This window comes from Acomys minous (genome assembly GCF_964271855.1).
Source record: "Acomys minous genome assembly, chromosome: 7".
Classification (NCBI taxonomy): domain Eukaryota; kingdom Metazoa; phylum Chordata; class Mammalia; order Rodentia; family Muridae; genus Acomys; species Acomys minous.
This window is the reverse complement of record NC_140488.1, coordinates 118,507,674-118,528,218: the sequence shown is the minus strand read 5'-3', so window position 1 is coordinate 118,528,218 and position 20,545 is coordinate 118,507,674. Positions and strand designations below refer to the sequence as shown.

The 20,545-nt window shown below is 37.9% G+C and overlaps 1 protein-coding gene across 1 annotated transcript in view; it reads left to right on the top strand.

The window, feature by feature from the left end:
• Positions 1 to 20,545, top strand: part of ZNF182 (zinc finger protein 182) — a 38,150-nt gene that overhangs the window by 7,232 nt on the left and 10,373 nt on the right. The window lies entirely within an intron of this gene.

Here is a 20,545-nt window from a genome sequence, read left to right as displayed (position 1 = left end):
AATGCCTCTCCTTCTCCCAGCCCACCTTTACCTGCCTATAGATACTTAGAGAGATGTTGGTCTTATTAGCCCCTCACCCTAGAAAACCATTCAGATATGCTCAGAGAAAAATAACCATATGATTATATCAGCAGATGCAGAAAAGTCTTTGAAAAATTCAAGAGTGGTTCATAATAAAAATCCTCAGAAAATCAGAAAAAGAAGAAATATTCTAAGCCCCATTTTTAAAAAAAAATCTTTAAAAACTTGAATGGTCCAGGTCTAGATTCAAACATAAGGCCAGCATATTTGTTTTCCCCATTGCTACTAAACTGGGAAAGTGGGCTAACCCAAATATTCAGGAAAACAAAAATCAGTCACAGTTCTACAGACTGATAGTGACTATTGGAAAATAAACATTTTAAAGCAAAGCCATTACAATAACTTAAAAAATGAAATACTCATATATATCTAAGAAAACACAACGTTATGTGATATTATTAGCCCATTCAAAAGCCTATGGCTGGGGAGGCCATAGGCCCTAGATGGTAAACTACAGCAGTTTTGCTAAATGGACGTGATATGCCTGTCAAATTGTTTTCTAAATAGTTATATTTATCCCCATAGATTGGTTCAGCTGTTAGTCTTGGTCAGATATGCTTCTTATTTACAATGAGCACCAGTTGTACAATCTACTTATTAAATATTAAATATAGAACCATCTTTGGGCACCTGTACTGAATCCTACTTGGTCAAGGCATGTTATTCCTCTTTTGCATATTTTTAAGTCCAAATTGCCGATATTTTAACCGTCACATTTGTTCTCATGAGAGATGTAACTTTGTTGTTGTTGGTTGGTTTGTTGGTTGATTGGTTTTGGAAGAGGATACTTCTGTGTAGCCCTGTCTATCCGGAAACTCTGTGTAGACCAGACCAGCTTTGAACTCAGAGATCCACTTGTTTCTGCCTCCCAGAGAGCTAGAATTAAAGATGTGTGCCATGTCAAGCTAGTTCACTTTTCTCACACCGTTTTCCTCTTTCGTTTAACCATTAGTATAATGCCTCATGAGATTGAAACTATTCTGTTCACTTCTGTTTTCTGGGAACTACTTTGAACTAGACTGAATTCTATTTTAAATATTTCATAGATAGTCTTTAAACGGTGTTTGCATTCTTCTTTTGGTTGCAAGCTAACTGAAAAATTCCAACTCCAGGGACTGAGGAAATGGCTCAGTGCTAGAGCACTTGCCTAATATATGATGCCTGGGTTATATCCCATCATCACAAATAAATATTCAACTTCTTTATTAATTTCAGATATGTTCATGTTAGCTTGGATGAGCTTTGGCTTCTAAAGAATTGGTCCATCTATAAATTTTGTATATAAGGGTTTTTTTTACAGACTTCTCTTGCCCTCTCAATATCCTTTCTAGTAATTATTTCATTTCTAGTAATTAGCAATGTATGGTCCCCGCCCTTTGTCATCAGTATTGATAAGGCTTTGTAAAGCTTTTATGCTTTGAGATTTATTTTGTTAAGTTTTATGTGTATGAGTACTTTGCCTGCCTCTATGTATGTGTACCACGTGCCTGCATAGTGTTTATAGACATCAGAAGAAGGCATTGGATGCCCTGGAACTGGAATCATAGATGGTTGTAAGCCCCCATGTGGAGCCTGGGAGGGTCCCCTACAAAAACAGCAAGTGTTTATAACCACTGAGCCATCTCTCCAGCCCCTTGTGATGTTTTTAAACTAATCATCCTTTCTTTATTGATTTGTCTGTGTTATTGTTTTTTCTATTTTAAGTGTCATTTCTTTCTGGTTTTTTGGTTTTTTTTTTTACTTATTCAGTTTGTTTTGGGTTAATTTTCTTTCTTTCTTTTTTTCCTCGCCTCCTTAACAAATAAGCTTAGATTATTGCTTTGAACTCTCGTTCAAGGGTTGCCTGTTGAAATGGCTCAGGGTAAAAGCAGCTGCTGCCAAGCCTGACACTTGAATTCGATTCCTGAGACTTCCATAATGGAAGGAGAAAAGTGACTCAAATAATATTTTTAAGTATAAATTCTTTTCAAGGATAGTTGAGTTGGTAGAGCATTTATTTACCTGGCATCCATGAAGCTCTGGATTTGAGCCCCAACAGCACAGAAAACAAGATAGGGTGGTACATAATACCTGTCACCCCAGCACTTGGAAAACAGAAGCAGGAGGATCAGGAGTTGAAGGCCAACCTGGAGCACATGAGATTCTGTCGCAAAAAATCATTTTTTCATTTAGCGCTGTAAAATTCCTTCCAAACACATCAGCGGCATCTCATACATTTTAATATTTTCATTTTTGTTTACTTCAAAATATTCTCTAATATTCTTTGTGAGTTTTATTTCATGTATTTCAGAAGTCTTTTGTTATGCACATATATTTTCAGGAGTGGTGGTGGGGGTTGTTGTTGTTGTTGTTATTGTTGTTGTTGTTGTTTTGAGTCAAGACCTTGTCATGAAGCTCAAAATATATTTTAGAAGAGTGGTATTTAATTCCCAAGTATCTAGAAATTTTTCTTTTCTCTTTCTACCACAGCTGGGCTTTTTTGTCAATTATTTTATTATGTTTCTTTTTCATGTATACATTTATATTATTACACATGAATAAAATAAACTACATACAGCAGGAAGAACCACGAGACAATCAGGAATTATATACATGTTACATTCATAGTGATTTGGCCATTTGTATTTGGCAAACTTGAAGTAAACATCTTTCCTATCGTGTTGGGTCTAAATTTCTGAATGAAGATCATTATCTGTCTTATCTCATCTCTATTAACTCAAAACATCTATCTTGATCTAAAAACATCTTTTTTATTAATTTATTCTTGTTACATCTCAATGATTATCCCATCCCTTGTATCCTCCCATTCTTCCCTCCCTCCCATTTTCCCCTTACTCCCCTCCCCTATGACTGTTCCTGAGGGGGATTTCCTCCCCTGTATATGCTCATAGGGTATCAAGTCTCTTCTTGGTAGCCTGCTATCCTTCCTCTGAGTGCCACCAGGTCTCCCCCTCCAGGGGACATGGTCAAATATGAGGCACCAGAGTTCGTGTGAAAGTCATACCTCACTCTCCACTCAACTGTGGAGAACGTCCTGTCCATTGGCTAGATCTGGTTAGGGGCTTGAAGTTTACGGCCTGTATTGTCCTTGGCTGGTGCCTTAGTTTGAGCGGGACCCCTGGGCCCATATCTGCCTATCATAATGTTCTACTTGTAGGTTTCTAGGACCCTCTGGATCCTTCTACTTTGCCATTCTCCCATGCTTGTCTCATCTAGAGTCCCAATAGGATGTCCTCCCCACATTCTCCACAGTAGAGTGGAGAGTTGGATATGACTTTCTCACGTACTCTGGTGCCTCATATTTGACCATTTTCCCTGGAGGGGGAGACCTGGTGGCACTCAGAGGAAGGATAGCAGGTTACCAAGAAGAGACTTGATACCCTATGAGCATATACAAGGGGAGGAAATCCCCCTCAGGAACCGTCATAGGGGAGGGGAATAAGGGGAAAATGGGAGGGAGGGAAGAATGGGAGGATACAAGGGATGGGATAACCATTGAGATGTAACAAGAACAAATTAATAAAATAATACATATCTTGGAAAAAATTAAATAAATTACCTTTAATTCTTCTGTCTCTCTTTGTCTTTTTCTGTCTCTGTCTCTGTCTGTCTGTCTGTCTGTCTGTCTCTCTCTCTCTCTCTCTCTCTCTCTCTTTCTGGGGGTGGTTTTAAAACAAGAAATGGATGCTAAATTTGTTTCAGTGTTTTTCTTTTTTTTAAAAAGTTGGTGTGTGTGTGTATGTGTGTGTGTGTGTTTGAAGGTCAAAGGAAAAATTATTGGCATTGGTTCTCTCCTTCTCCGACATAATTCATATGGATAAAGTCTGCTCATTAGACTTGATGGCAAAAATCTTTATCCACTGAAGCCATCTTTTCATCATTTTCTTTCTTAAAAACATAAGAGTTACTATTATGGGACGAGGCATATGCCACAGATCCCTTCTTCTACCTTTACATGAGTTCCAGTTTCTGTGGCAAACATGTTATTCTCTAAGCCCCATTTCAGCATGTTTCTACTAAGATTTTAAAATTAATCTTACAAATTTTCTTTTGCTTGTGATTGCGAGGCTCAAACCTGCTGTCTTACTCAGTGTTCTATTATTATGATGAATACCATAACCATGGGAACTCTTATGAAAGAAAACATTTAATTGGGCCTGGCTTACGGTTTCAGAGGTTACTCCATTGCCATCACGGTTAGGAGCATGGTGGCTTGCAGACATGCATGGTGCTAGAAACCTACCTGAGATTTATACAACTGAATCCACAGACAGCAAGAAGAGACACTGGACCTGGCTTAGGCTTTTGAAATCTCAAAGCCCGCATTCAGTGACACACTTCCTCCAACAAGGGCATGCCTACTCCAACAAGGCCACATTTCCTAGCCCCTCCCAAGTAGTGCCATTCTCTGATGATAGAGCATTCAAATATATAAGCCTATAAAGGCTACTCTTATTTAAACCACTACACGCATGCTAAGCAAATGCTCTACCATTGAGCTATATAGACACTTCTCTATTTAAATGGTGAATTATACTAATAACTTCTTTTGTTGGGCATCATTGTATTCTTAGAATAAATCTCATTTAGTCATATTATATTATTGTATTAATGTGGTCCTACTCTGCTTATTTACTAGTTTCAGAAGTGAAACTAGTCTGCTGTTTTCCCATTTAGTACAGTCTTAACTCCATTTACTTACCAATTTGTTTGATGCATGTAAACAATTTAGAAGTTTTCCATTGTCCTTTCTCAGGAAGAATTTTTGTAGTGTTGGAATTGTCTTTGAAGGTTGAGTCAGATTCCTATGTGAAGTCTTTGCAGGTTAGTTCCTTGATAACTTTATAAGATATTCTAATCTGTTTAAGTTGACTTTCTTTGCCAGGTTAAATTTTGTTCATTTGTATTTTTTAAGATATCCATTGCATGTAGATTCTCAAATTCATATGCACTAAAATATGTGTGACTTTTTAAATTTCTGTTTTATTGTTTATTATCCCTTATCATATTTATAGTATATATTTGTACTTTTTTTCTCATTAGGTCAGCTAGTGCTTTATCTATATTTTGATGTTCTTTTAAAGAGGTAAGATTTTAATTTTACTAGCATATTACTGGTATCTTTTGTTAACATTGTTTTTCTTAAATTTAAATCTCTTAGTTATTAATAAAAGTGACTTTGCTTGCTTTTGTGGGTTTTCTATTCTAGATTTTTGGGGTTTTTGTTTGTTCATTTGTTTGTTTGTTTGTTTTTTGGTTTGGGTCTCTTTTCCAAGACAGGGTTTCTCTTTGTAGCCTTTGCTGTCCTGGACTCACTTTGTAGACCAGGCTGGTCTCAAACTCACAAAAATCCGCCTGCCTCTGCCTCCTGAGTGCTGGGATTGGAAGCGTGTACCACTACACCCAGCTCTTATTTTTCTTAATTGGAAATTTTTCCCTTTTTTATTCTTATTGATTTGGTTTTGAAGCTTTAAATTTTCTTTTATTCACTGCATTTTTGTATCTCATGGAGTTTGATGTGGAATTTTTTGTGTTCTTTTTAGAAATTCTGTAATTTTGGATCATTATCCCTTTTCCCAAAACAGATAATAAAAGCTTGTTTTAATTTCAAAGTAGAAAAGTCTATTGTTACCATTTTCTATTTTTTGGGGTTTTTTTTGTTGTTGTTGTTTTTGAGGGTTTTTTGCTTTTGTTTTGGTTTTGGTTTTTTGAGACAGGGTTTCTCTGTGTAACCATGCCTGCCTGGACTCATGTTGTAGACCAGGCTGGCCTCGAACTCACTGCGTTTTTATCAGAATGTTTTTGTGATATCTCTACAGTAATAGAACTTACTGATTTGTCACCCAATATATGATCCATTTTTCTCAGTGGTCTATGACATTGAGAAAAACAAATCCTATCTGAGATTATATATAAAATCTGCCTTACTGAATATGTAGCTTAGTCTTCAGCAGTCAGATTTTTTTTTCTTACATCTTCTAACTTTTTTAAAAAAGATTTATTTATTATGTATAAAATGTCCTCCCTGCATATGTGCCTGCCTGCCAGGAGAGGGCGCCAGATCTTATAGATGGTCGTGAGCCACCATGTGGTTCCTGGGAATTGAACTCAGGACCTCTGGAAGAGGAGCCAGTGCTCTTAGCCTCTGAGCCATCCCTCCAGCCCCCATCATCTGACTTTTATGGAAAGTTGTCCCTTGCTGTGGTTCATTTTTTTCCTTGCGTGGATATTCATAAATTTTTGTGCATTGTAAAGTTGAGTAATAGAAAAAATGTTGTGTGTGTTGTTTAATGCATTTTGGCTTTGATGCTTAAATTCTGATGTCAGAATGTCTCTGTCTCTATTTCTGTCTCTCTGTCTCTGTCTCTCTCTGTCTGTCTCTGTTTCTCTCTGTCTCTGTCTCTGTCTCTCTCTCTCTCTCTCACAGACACACACACACACACACACAAACACGCTATGAAATGCTGAGAATTGAACAATTGAACCCAGGACTTTTCCCATGCCACCAGCACTATAGCTTCGGCTAGCTCTTGTCTCTTTTATTTTTTATTTTTAGAATTTTATGTATGAGTACTGTATCTACATCATTTCCCCACTATCTCTCCTCCCTCCAGCCCCTTCCATAGCCTCTCACTTCCTCTCAAATTCTTGGCCTGTCATTCTTTAAGTAGTGTTGTTATATATCACTATGTATTATAGATATACATATGTAAACGTACATATAATCTTTAATGTGCAACCTGCTAAGGCTATTTAGTGTTGTATATGTGTTTAGGGCCAACCATTTGGGATTGACAGCCTAGGGACTTTGTCCCTGCTGAAGACTGATGTTCCCTCTCTCAGCAGCCAGTAATTGTCTATAGCTCTTCATTTAGCGATAGGGCTTTGTGAAATTTCCCCTAACCACATTGACATGTCAATTAGTGTTCCATTTTTTTAGAGATATTTAGGCAGCCATGTTGTTGAGATTTCATAAATGTGGCTAAGATACTGTCTCACAATAGGCATCCTGATTGTCTTGCTCTTACAATCCTACCCCCTCTTCTGTGATAGTACCTGAGCCTTAGATATAGGTGTTGTGATACATATTTATCAATTAGAAATGGGCACCTTATACTTAGTTGCCCTCTCACTTGTGGCTTTCTGTAATAGTCTTTATCTGTTGCAAAAAGAAGCTTCTTTGATGATGAATGAGAGGCAATACTTATCTATGGGTATAAGAGTAAATATTTATAACGCAGTTAGAAATTATACTAGCTTAGGGAAGTAACTAGGTTTTTCCTCTAGCGCCCATGGCCTCACCAGCCACAAGTATTGAGCCAGGTTTACAAATCCTGGCATGAATTTCTGCCTTTTGAGCCGATAGTAACTCCAATTAGATGGCTGTTGGTTACTCCCAGGATATAAGTGCCACTACTGTACCTTTAGGAATATCTTGTTCTTCTAGTCATTGTTGTGCTGTGTAGGTATCACAGCTGGATTGCTAGTTTTCCTTTGGCAGCTTGCAAAGCTCCTTACAGTATTATGAGCGTTAGACTGCAGGGAGGTGGTTTCCAGGCAAGCTCTAGCTCTAGTCTTCCGAGACCTGCGTGGTACCTTAAGCTAACTCAATTTCTGAGAGATAATAAAGGACAAAGACAACAGCCTATATTGTTTTAGAGGTCTCTTGAAGTCCCCTGACCACAACTTGAAAGAAGGTGCCCCTTGCTTGGTACTGGGGTTGTTGTTAGTCTATTATTGTGGGTGAGAGCCTTGTAACCTCAAGTGGCATACCATTATCTATATTGTGTGTGTGTGTCTGTGTGTGTGTGTGTGTGTCTGTGTGTGAGAGAGAGAGATGCATGCATGTATATATAAACTATATATGTATGCATTCATATACACATACAGATGTGTAATTTTAAGTAAACATAAATGATTCTCTGTAGCTTTTTCAAAATTCCTTAGTGGTATTTACCTTCCCTCCCTCTTTCTCCCTCTGTATTGTCCCCCCTCCCACCTCCCCCGTTAAAGTACCCTCCAAGTTTTCCCATTTCCTTCTTCATAGCATTGGTGTCCTCCTACCCTAGAGTGTCTACTCCCAATGCCCCGGCCCCAGTCCTTTCTTCCTTTCCTGTTATCTCAATTAATTTTGGGTTATATACTCATATCTGAAGAAGAGATTTACCTGTTTTTTAGGATCCCAAGTGCGGGATCGGAACGGTCTTGTGAGAGAACAGGTGAGGTTAATCCACTAGAAGAGCAACCACCTCGTGCGGGAGCTTGATTGTTGCCAGCTGAGAAGATCCCATGAACAGACTCTGGGAGGAGATATATAAATGAGCCCAGAACTGGAGGCGGGGCTTTTTGGAGACTTGGGATAGTTTTTGGCTGTTCATCGCTGCACTTTGAGACGCTCCTAGAGAGAACCGCTCAAGGGAAGGCTTCAGGGTTCCGGCTCCTGCTGAGGTTCTGGGTTCTGGTTACTCTAGGTTCCAGCAGGAGAAATCCTGCAGATTGTGCCAGGAGAATTGTACCTTGGAACTGATATCCTTGAGGTTTTGTTATTGTGTCCATTAATCCTCATTTCCCATTGTTTTGGTTAGTCAGGTTATAAGTGACATATGCTCGATCACCAAGTTGTTAATAAAATATATTGGTTAAGAAAATTGAGCCTACACATATCTAAAGACACATATCTAAAGATAGATGCTTCTCTATCTCAGTCTGTGGTATCTCACTGGGTATATTTTCTAGTTACATCCATTGTTCTGCAAATTTCATGGTTTCATTTTTTATTACACCTGATAGTATTTCATTATGTGTATGTACTACATTGTTCATTTATCTGTTGAAGGACATTTGTTCCACTTCCTAGATATTATGAATAGAGGTAGAGCTGAGCAAGTATCTGTGGAGTAGGATGTCAAGTCCTTTGGGCATGCGCTAAAGAGTGCTATAGCTGGGTCATATAATACATTTAATTTTAGCTTTTTTAGAATTCTCCATACTGATTTCCAGAGTGGCTGCACCAGTTTGCAATCTCACCAACAGTGAATGAGTGTTTCCATTTCTGCCACATCCTTGCCAACGTTTGTTGTCAATTGTTTTCTTGATCTTACACATTCTGGCCATGGTAAGGTGAAATCTCAGTTTAATTTTAATTTGCATTTCCAAAATTGCTAAAGATGTTAACTACTTTGAGATATTTCCTAGCCATTTTTATTTCTTCTTTTGGGAACACTGTTAAGATCCATAGGGCATCTTTTCCACTTGTTTTCTTGTCACTTTTTTTTTTTTAGTTCTTTGTATATTGTGTTACCTATCTTGTCAGACATTTAGGTAACAAAGTTTCATTCCCACTCTATGAGCTTCCTCTTACTTGACTGACTGTTTTGTTTACTATACAAAAGCTGTTTAGTTTTATTAGGTCCCACTTGTCAGTTATTGGCCTTGATTTGAGAACAAATAAGAGTCCCATTCAGAAAGTCCTTTCCTACACCTATGCTTTATAGGGTACTGCCTGTATTTTCTTCTAGCAGTTTCAGCATGTCAGGTTTTATGTTGACATCTTTGATCCATTTGAAGTTGCTTTTTTTGCAGGGTGATAGATATAAGTCTAATTTCATTCTTCTATATCTGGACATCCAAATTGTTGAACATTATTTGCTGTCTTTTCTCCAGTATATACTTTTGGCATCTTTATCAAATATCAAGTGCTATAGTTGTATACACTCATGTTTGGGTCTTCTATTTTGTTCCATTGATTTTCATGTCCATTTTTGTGCCAGTGCAGTGCTGGTTTTATTACGAAAACTCTGTAATTTATCTGGGAATCTGGAGTGGTAATCTCTCCCAAAATGTTTTTTGTTGTTTTATGGTTGTGTTCCCCTATGACTCAGAGTTGTTTTGGCTGGATCTTTGGTGGTTCCATATAATTTAGTATTCTTTTTTCTAGTTCAGTGAAGAATGCTGTAGGAGATTTTGGTTTGGGATAGAATTGAATCCGTAGTAGTTTTTCATAGGATGGTTATTTTCGTAACATTAATTCTACCAACCATGAGCATGGGCACGCTTTCCATCCTGTAATAACTTCATCAATCTTTCTTCAGAGATTTGAAGGTTTCATTGTAAAAGTTTTTTTTTTAATCTCCTTAGGTTAATTCTTAGATATTTTTGAGGTAAGTATGAATGGGAATGTATCCATGATTGCTTTCTCTGTATTTGTTGTTGGTATGTAGAAAGACTTTTGAATTTTTGTAAGTTGATTTTATTTTAAAAGTTGATTGTACTCTTCCACTTTGCTGAAATTGTTGAGCATTTCTATATGTTTTCTAGCAGAGTTTTGTGGATCTTTTTTGCATATTATGTATACATCATATGTAAATAGGACTAAATTTGATTCATGTCCTACTTCCTTCTTTTGTTTTATTTCTCCAACTAGTACTTTGAACACTATATAATGGACAGCCTTGTCTCATTCCTGATTTTAATGGAATTGATTCATATTTTCCTACATTTGGGATATGTTGGCTGTGGATTTGTTATATATAGCCTTGATTATGTGAAGTTATATTCCCTTTCAGCCCTGTCCTTTCAAGGATTTTTATCATGAAGAAATGCTAGATTTTGTCAAAAATTTTTTCTGCATCTATTGAATCATTCATGTGATTTTTGTCTTTAATGGCATGTAACTTGCTACATAGACCTGAATAGCCTTGAATTCCAAGATCTGCCTGCCTCTGCCTCTGCCTTCCACATGCTGGAATTAAAGATATGCACCACCACACCTGCCATAAAGAATGTTTATTTTTTTATGCATCTCTTTACATTCTTGGGCTCTACTTGTTCTGATTTTGGTGGCTTAAATTAATCTAGAAATTTGTAATTTCTTTAAGATTGTCTTAAAATAGTGAACTTTTAAAGTACTTTCTTGTAATTCTCATCTATGCCTATTCAAAGATTTGGCATTTTCACAGTGTGCTACGGTTTGTTTTCTTTTGCATTGATATATAATTTGATCCTGTTGTGGGTGAAAGTTCTTTGCATAGTTTTAATCTTTATTTTACTTGTTCTCCACTTTATTTTTTATTTTTATTAATTTATTTATTTATTCACTTTACATCTTGGTCCTATCCCCCCCCCTTTCTCTCCCAGTCCCACCCTCACTCCTCACTCCTCTCCTATTCCTCAGAAAAGGGGAGCCCTCCCTACCCACTCACCCCAGCTCATCAAGCCACATCAGGTCTAAATTCGTCCTCTTCCCCTGTGGTCTGGCAAGGCAGGCCAGTTAGGGGAAAGTGATCAAAAGGGAGGCAGCAGAGTCCGTGTCAGAAAATGCTCCACTACCCTTACTAGTGGACCCACGTGAAATCTGAACTGCCCATCGGCTACATCTGTGTAGAGGACTTAGGTCCAGTCCAGGCATGGTCATTCGTTGGTACTCCACTCTCAGCAAGCCCCTCTGGGCCCTGGTTAGTTGGTTCTGTTGGTCTTCTTGTTGCACCCTTGTCACCTCTAGGTCTTTTTCTCCTAACCCCTCACTTTTCCGTTAGACTCCCTATGCTTCTCGCAGTGTTTGTCTGTGAGCCTCAGCATCGTTTCTAAACACTGCAGGGTGGAGCATCTCAGGGGCCAACTCTGATAGGCTCCTGTCTGCAAGCATGACAGAGTATTGTTAATAGTTTCAGGGGCTGTTCTCTTCAATGTGGTAGGTCTCAGGTTGGGCTAGGCATTGGTTGGACATTTCCCTCAATCTTTTCTCTATCTGTTCTATCTTTATCATTGCAATTCTTGTAGGCAGGGTAATTTTTTGGATCGAAGTTTTTTTGTGGGTGGGTTGGTGTTCTCCCTCCACTATGAGTTTTGTGTTTAGTTGCAGGGTATTCTCTTCTCTCTCAGAGGCCTATTCTGACTTAGGTCTCCACCTTGTCACAGAGATGCCGCACCCACAGTTTCTCTTTTCTCTACATCCCTTCTGTTCTTTCGATACCACTGTCCCTAGGTCTGATCTTCAGCCTTATTCCTCTCTACATTCCCTCACCTACCTTGTTCCCTCTCTTCAGCCACTACCTCTGTCTGTTCTATGTCTCTTTCTTGGTGAGATGTAAGCATCCTCCCTTTGTTCCTCCTTGTTACTTATCTACTTTTTTTTGATATGACCTAATTTTTTATTAATTTATTCGTATTACATCTCGATTGTTAGCCCTTCCCCTGATTCCTCCCATTCTTCCCTCCCTCCCACTTCCCCCCTTCTCCCTTCCCCTATGTCTGTGATTGAGGGAGACCTCCTCCCCCTATATATGCTCTTAGGATATCAAGTCTCTTCTTGGTAACTTGCTATCCTTCCTCTGAGTGCCACCAGGCCTCTCCACCCAGGGGACGTGGTCAGAAAAGGGGCACCAGAGTTCATGTGAGAGTCAGATCTCACTCTCCACTCAGCAGTGGAGAATATCCTATTTATCGGCTAGGTCTTGGTAGGGGTTCAAAGTTTACTGCCTATATTCTCCTTGGCTGATGCCTTAGTTTGAGGAGGACCCCAGGCCCCAGATCTGCCTGTCATAAAGTTCTTCTTGTAGGTTTCCAGGACCCTGTGGATCCTACTATTTCCCCATTCTTCCATCTACTTTGACTCTCTACATTGTAGTATGTTTATCCTGTACTGTATGGCTAATATCCACTTATAAGTGAGTACATACCATGCGTGTCTTTCTGGGTCTGGGTTACCTCACTCAGGATGATCTAGTTCCATCTATTTGCCTGCAAATTTCCTGATTTTCTTGTTTTTAATAGCTGAGTAGTATTCCATTCTGTAAATGTACCACAGTTTCTTTATCCAGTCTTCAGTTGAGGGACATCAAGGTTGCTTCCAACCTCTGGCTATTACAAATAAAGCTGCTATAAACATAGTTGAGTGCACGTCCTTGTTGTATAGTAGAGCATCTTTTGGGTGTCTGCTCAGGAGTGGTATAGCTGAGTCTTGAGGTAGAGCTATTACCGGTTTTCTGAAAAACCTCCAGATTGATTTCCAATGTGATTGTACAAGATTGGTCTTCTAACAGTAATGGAGGAGTGTTTGCCTTTCTCAACATCCTTGCCAACATGTGCTGTCATGTGAGGTGTTGATCTTAGCCATTCTGATGGGTGTAAAGTGGAATTTCAGAGTCATTTTGATTAGCATTTCCCTGGACACTAAGGATGTTGAGTATTTAAGTGTTTCTAGGCCATTCAAGCAAGATTCCTCTATTGAGAACTGTCTGTTTGACTGTGTGCCCCATTTTTCAATTGGGTTATTTTGTTTGTTGGTGTTTAGTGTTTTTAATTCTTTATATATTTTGTTGAGGATCGTGGTTTTTTTTTTCATTGTATGCTTTTGACTACTTTGTCAAAATTTAAGTGTTCTTAGGTATGTGGCTTTATTTCTGGGTCTTCAGTTTCATTCCATTGATCAGTCAGTCTATTTCTACACCAGTATCATGTAGTTTGTATTACTATTGCTCTGTAGTATAAATTAAAGTCAGAGATGGAGATGCCTCCAGAAGTTCTATTGTTGTATAGCATTGTTTTAGCTATTCTAGGGTTTTTGTTTGTTTGTTTGTTTGGTTTGGTTTTCCATATGAAGTTTAGAATTGTTTTTCAAGGCCTGTAACAAATTGTGTTGGTATTTTGATGGGAATTGCATTGAATCTGTAGATCGCTTTTGGTAAGATGGCCATTTTTACTATGTTAATCCCACCAATCCATCAACATAGGACATCTTTCCATCTTCTGATACGTTCTTCAATTTCCTTCTTCAGAGGCAAGAAGTTCTTGTGATACAGGTCTTTGACTAGCTTGGTTAGAGCTACACCAAGCTACTTTATATTTTTGTGGCTATTGTGAAGGGTGTGGTTTCCTTAATTTCTTTCTCAGCCCATTTGTCACTTGTATAAAGGATGGCTACTGATTTTATTGAGTTAATCTTGTATCCAGACACTTTGCTGAAGATATTTATCAGCTGTAGTTCTCTGGTGGAATTTTTCAGGTCACATATGTATACTACCATATCATTTCCAAATAGGGATACTTTGACTTCTTCTTTTCTGATATGTATCCTCTTGATCTCATTTAGTTGTCTTATTGCTCTAGCTAGAACTTCTGGTCCTATATTGAAGAGATGGGGAGAGTGGGCAACTTTGTCTTGTCCCTGATTTTAGTTGACTTGTTTTGAGTTTCTCTCCACTTAATTTGATGTTAGCTATGGGCTTGCTGTATATAGTCTTTATTATGTTTAAGTATAGGCCTTGTATCTGTGGTATCTTCAAGACTTTTATCATGAACCGATGTTGGATTTTGTCAAAGGCTTTATCTGCATCTAATAAAATGATCATGCCTTTTATTTTCAGTTTGTGTATATGGTGGATTACATTGATAGATTTTCATATGTAGAATGAAGCCTATTTGATTATGGTGGATGATATATTTAATGTGTTCTTGGATTCAGTTTGGGAGTATTTTTTTTTACTATTTTTACATCAATGTTTGTGAGTAAAATTTGTCTGAAATTCTCTTTCATTGTTGAATCTGTGTGTGCTTTAGCTATCAGGGTGACTGTGGCCTTATAGAATGAGTTTGGCAATGTTCCTTCTATATCTATTTTGTGGAATAGTTTGAGGAGTATTGGTATTAGCTCTTCTTTGAAAGTCAGGTAGAATTGTGCACTGAATCCATCTGGCCCTGGTCTTTTTTGGTTTGGGAGACTTTTGATGAATGCTTCTATTTCTGTAGGGGTTATAGGACTATTTAAACTGCTTACCTGATCCTGATATAACTTTGGGAGGTGAAATTTATCAAGAAAACCATTCATTTCCTTTATATTTCCCAATTTTGTGGAATACAGGCTTTTGAAGTAAGAAAGAACTAATGATTTTTGGGATTTCCTTAGTATCTGTTGCTATGTCCCTCTATTCATTTCTGGTTTTGGTAATTTGAGTAATGCCTTTTACTTGTCTAGGAATTTGTCTATTTTGTCAATTTTCGAAGGAACCAGCTTTTGGTTGCATTGATTCTTTGTATTATTCTCTTTGTTCCTAATTTGTTGATTTTCACCCTGAGTTTGATTATATGCTGCCATCTATTCCTCTTGGGTGGGTTTGCTTCTTTGTTTTCTAAAGCTTTCAGGTGAGCTGTTAAGTTGTTAGTATGGGATCTCTCCAATTTCTTTATGAAGACACTTAGTGCTATGAACTTTCCTCTTAGTACTGCTTTCATTGTGCCCCATAAGTTTGGGTATGTTGTGCCTTTTTTTTTCCCATTGAATTTTAGGAAGTCTTTAATTTTTTGTTTTTATTCCTTCCCTGACCCAGTGGTCATTGAGCAGGGAGTTGTTGAGTGTCCATGAATGTGTACGGTTTTTCTTTTTTTTAATATTTATTTATTGATTATTATGTATACAGTGCTCTGGCTGCACATACACCTGTAGGCTGGAAGAGGGCATCGGATAACATTATAGATGGTTGTGAGCCACCATGTGGTTGCCGGGAATTGAACTCAGAACCTTTGGAAAAGCAGACAGTGCTCTTAACCACTGAGCCATCTCTCCAGCCCGTGTACGGTTTTTCTTATTTCTTTGTATTTGAGGTCCAGCATTAATCCATGGTGGTCTGATAAAAAAACAATGGCTTAAATCAATTTTCTTGTATGTGTTAAGGTTTGCTTGGTGACTGACTATATGGTCAATTTTGGAGAGCATTCTATGTGATGATGAGAAGAAAGTATATTCCTTTGTCTTTGTAGACACTTCTGTAGACATTTATTAGGCCCATTGATTCTTGACATCTGTTAGTTTCATTATTTCACTGTTTATTTTCAGTTTCAATGATCTGTCAATTAGTGAAAGTAGGGTGTTTAATTCTCCTACTATTAATATTTGGGGATGTATGTATGATTTAAGCTTTGATAAAGTTTCTTTTACACTTGTGGGTACCCTTGTTTTGGGGCATACATGTTCAGGATTTAGATGTCCTCTTGGGGGATTTTCCCTTTGATGAGAAGGAAGTGTCCTTCCTCATCTCTTTTGATTAATTTTGGTTGAAAGTCTACTTCATTAGATACTAGAATGGATACTCCAGCTTGCTTCTTAGCTCCACTTGCTTGGAAAACCTTTTTCCAGCCCTTTACACTGAGGTAATGTCTATCTTGTTGGTGAGGTGTTTCTTGTATGCAGCACAATTACACAAACATTCTTTTACCCTGTGTCTTTTTATTGGAGAGTTGATTCCATTGATGTTGATAGATAATAGTGACCAACGATTGTTATTTCCTTTTATTGTAGTGTTGGTGGTGATAGTGTATTTGTGTGCTTGTCTTTTTTTTTTTCTGTTGTGAAGTTACATAAGCTCTGTATTTTCTTGAATGTAGTTTACCTCATTGGGTTGGAGTTTTCCTTTTAGTAATTTCTGTAGGGCTGGGTTAGTGCATAGATATTGTTATGGAATACCTTGTTTTCTCCCTGTATGGTGATTGAAAGCTTTGCTGATTATAGTAGCCTGGGCTGACATCTATGGTCTCTTAAGTGTTTGCACGATACCTGCCTAGGCCCTTCTGGCCTTCATAATCTCTGTTGAGAAGTCAGGTTCGATTCTGATAGGTCTGCCTTTATATGTGATTTGGCCTTTTTCCCTTGCCACTTTTAATATTTTTTCTTTGTTCTGTAGATTTAGTGTTTTTATTATGTGGCAGGAGGAATTTTTTTTCTAGTCTACTCTATTTGGTGTTCTGTAAGCCTCTTATATGCCATTAGTCTCTTCTATCAGGTTCAGTGTATCTGGTTTTATGTTGAGATCTTTGATCCACTTGGACTTGAGTTTAATATGGAGTGACAAGTATGGATCAATTTACACTCTTGTACATGCTAACATCTAGTTATATCAGCACCATTTGTTGAAGATGCTTTTTTTTTCACATTGTGTATTTCTGCTTTCTTTATCAAAATTCAAGAATCCATAGGCATGTAGATTTATATCTGGGTCTTCAATTCAATTGCATTGCTCAGCCTGTCTGCTTTTCTGCCAGTACTCTGTGGTGGTTTTTATCATTACAATTCTGTAGTACAGCTTAAAATCAGGGTGGTGATACCTACGGCTATTCCCTTCTTTTGATTTTGCTAGTGTAAAATTATGTATTTCCTCTGTTTTCATAGGTGTGGTTAACCTATTGGAGTTTTCATCTTACTATCTTCTGTAAGGCTGGATTTTTGGGTATATATTGTTTAAATTTGACTTTATCATGAGATATCTTCTGTTTTCCATCGATGGTGATTGAAAGCTTTGCTAGGTGTATAGTAGTCTGGGCTAGCATCTGTGGTCTCTTAGATTATACAGGACCTTCTGGCTTATAGAGTCTCCATTGAGAATATGGGCATAATTCTAATAAGTCTGCTTGTTATGTTACTTAGTCTTCTTCGCCCTGAAGATTTTAATATTCTTTTTTTCTTCTGTATGTTTAGTATTTTGATTATGTGGTGAAGGGACTTTCTTTTCTGGTACAATTTATTTGATGTTCTGCATATCTTTGTACCTTTTTATCAGCATGTCTTTTAGGTTAGGAAATTTTTCTACTATAATTTTATTGAAAATATTTTCTGAGCCTTTGAGCTGGGAATCTTCTCATTCTATTCATATTTTGTTTGTTTGTTTGGAATTTTGTTTTGTTTTTCAAGACAAGGTTTCTCTGTGTAGCTTTGGCTGTCCTGGACTCACTTTGTAGACCAGGCTGGCCTCCAACTCACAGCAGTCTGCCTGCCTCTGCTTCTCTGAGTACTGGGATTACAGGGGTGTGCCACAGGGCCTGCCTTCTATTCCTATTATTATGTTTGGTTCTTTCTTCCACCTCTCCTATTATATTGGTGATATTTGTGTCTGTAATTCTTGATCACTTACCTAGATTTTCTATCTAGTTAGAGGGTATCCTCTTCAGTCTCTATGGCAACTGCTACTAGGAGGCTCTGCTAAAGTCCCCCTCATATACTCCCAAGAGCCTACCCAGAGATGTTCCTGCCCACAGTTTCTCTTTTCTCTATAGGCCTTCTGTCCTCTGACCCCCTTCCCCACTACCCAGCTCTCCCTAGGTCTGATCTCCACCCTCATATCTCTCTGTGATCCCTCTCCTACCTTGTTCCCTCTCTTCAACCACTACCTCTGTCTATTCTATTTCCCCTTCTAGGTGAGATTTAAGCATCCTCCCTTGGGCCCTCTTTGTTATTTACCTTCTTTGGGTCTGTGCATTGTAGTATGTTTATCCTGTACTATATAGCTAAAGTCCACTTATAAGTGAGTATATACTATGTTCTGGTTCTGAGCTACCTCACTCAGGATGATCTTTTCCAGTTCCATCCACTTGCCTGCAAATTTCAGGATGTCTTTGGCTTTGATAGCTGAGTATTATTCCATTGTGTACTGTGTTGTATTTTTTATGTTGATTCTATCTTTGTGCATTTGCTGCAAACTTGTGATTGTTTTTCCAGAGGTATATTTGTTTTTATTTATTTACTCTGTGTGTGTGTGTGTGTGTGTGTGTGTGTTGCCATCCAGGCATAGAGGTGAGAGGACAACTTATGGCAGTCAGCCCTCTTCTTTCACCATTTGGTCCTGGGATTGAACTCATAGTTAGTCTTGGTTGCAAAGGCCTTTACCTGTTGGGCTATTGCATTAGTCCTCTTATTAATTTTTGTTTGTTTGTTTGTTTTTATGAGAGGTCAAGAGCTTAGAGTTCCCTACGTTGCCATTTTGCTGTCATCATTGTGGGGTGAACTTTTTGTAACCTGCAGTGGTTTTGGAGGGATTCAGTGCTGGGGATTGAACTTTGAGTACTTCTTCTCAGATGTATTCCCAGTCCAGTCACAAAACATCTTATTTCCCATTGCTCTTAACACAGTTTTGAGTGGATTTCCATTTTTTTTTTGTCTGTTTGTTCTAAGAACATTTGGAGGTTCAAGTTGTCTCTATGATGCTTGCAGCTTCAACAGATGACTTCTGCTTTAGGCACTACTGAGAGGGATTTTGTATAGTCTAATATGGTTTTGTTTTACCCCAGTCTTTGTTTTGCATTGCGTTCATTATTTTTCTGGCGCCGTGACAGAAATACCTAACAAAAGCAGCTTAATAGAATAAGGCTTTATTTTGGCTCATAGTTTGAGAGGGTCTCAGGCCACAGTGGAGATTATGAATATTGGTGGAGGCAGCCAGACCAAGGAGAGAACACAGGCCAAAATCCAAAGCAGGAATAGATATAACTTTGAGAACTTTACCTCTCAGGAACCTACTTTCCCCAGGTACCATTTTCTAAAATCTTCATAACCTCTCAGAACAGTGCCATCAGCTAAAGAGCAAATGTTCAAAGCATTGTGGGATATATTTCATATTTGAATCATAACGTATATGACCCTAATATACCCCCTTCTGATTTTTTTCTTGTCACTACCCAGTCTTCAAATTCCTTTGTTTTCATTTTCTCCTTCAGAAATGATGCTCTTCATGCCTGTTACCTTGGATTCTGCATGTTTTTCCTACAACTAAGAGTCCTCTGATATAGCTGATCAGTTTTTAGTACTTTCATACACATAGATGGCAGTCAACTGGGCATCTTTCTATACATGAGCTCAGCTTCATTTACCCCGTCTGCTCTGGCTTTTCAGACCCCTCTTTTATTCCCTAACTGTTCATGGCAAGAGTTTGAGATGCAGCTGATCTAGATGTTTGCTTTTGTTTGCTTGCTTGTTAGTTTTTGGTTTGTAGATGATTAGAGCATTCTGTATTATTTGCTAATTTACAGTATAAATTATCCTGAAAGTATTGATTATGTGTGGTATCATGTCATGTGTTGACTAGTATATTTTATTGGGAGGTTTATGGAGAGATTGGCAGGAGTTCTGGGAAGTTGGTAAATGCTGACGATTCAACCCAAGCCTTTGTCCCTGCTAGGCAAGTGCTCTGCTAGAGAGCTACATCTCAAGCCCTTAGATGGAAATATTTGCATTTATATAAATGTATTGATTCTAAACTACTTAAAGGCCTCTTGTTTTTTATTTTAAGAAGTTAAGTTATAATTTACATACAATAAAATGGATCCTTTTAGTGTATAGTTGTATTAACCCATAGCTGTATAAGCACCACTACAATGGGGACCAAAGTTCTATTACTCCCTTGGTAGAAATCCCCTGCTCTACCTGGTCTTCTAACCACTGGTATATATTCTGTCTCTGCAGTTTTTACTTTCCCATTATTTGCATAAGTGGCACCATAGAACAGATAGCTTCTTGGACCTGGCTTCTTTTATTTACTCCCTTTTTTTATCTATATATTTACTCTCTGTATAGATTGTGTCATCCTTTCATTTCTGTTGTTGGATAATAGGACATTATGTGGATTCAAGTTTGCCCATTTGCTGACTGAAAGGTGTTTAGGTCATTTCATGTTTGGGTGATTAAAAAATAAGTGTTCATTGGTAA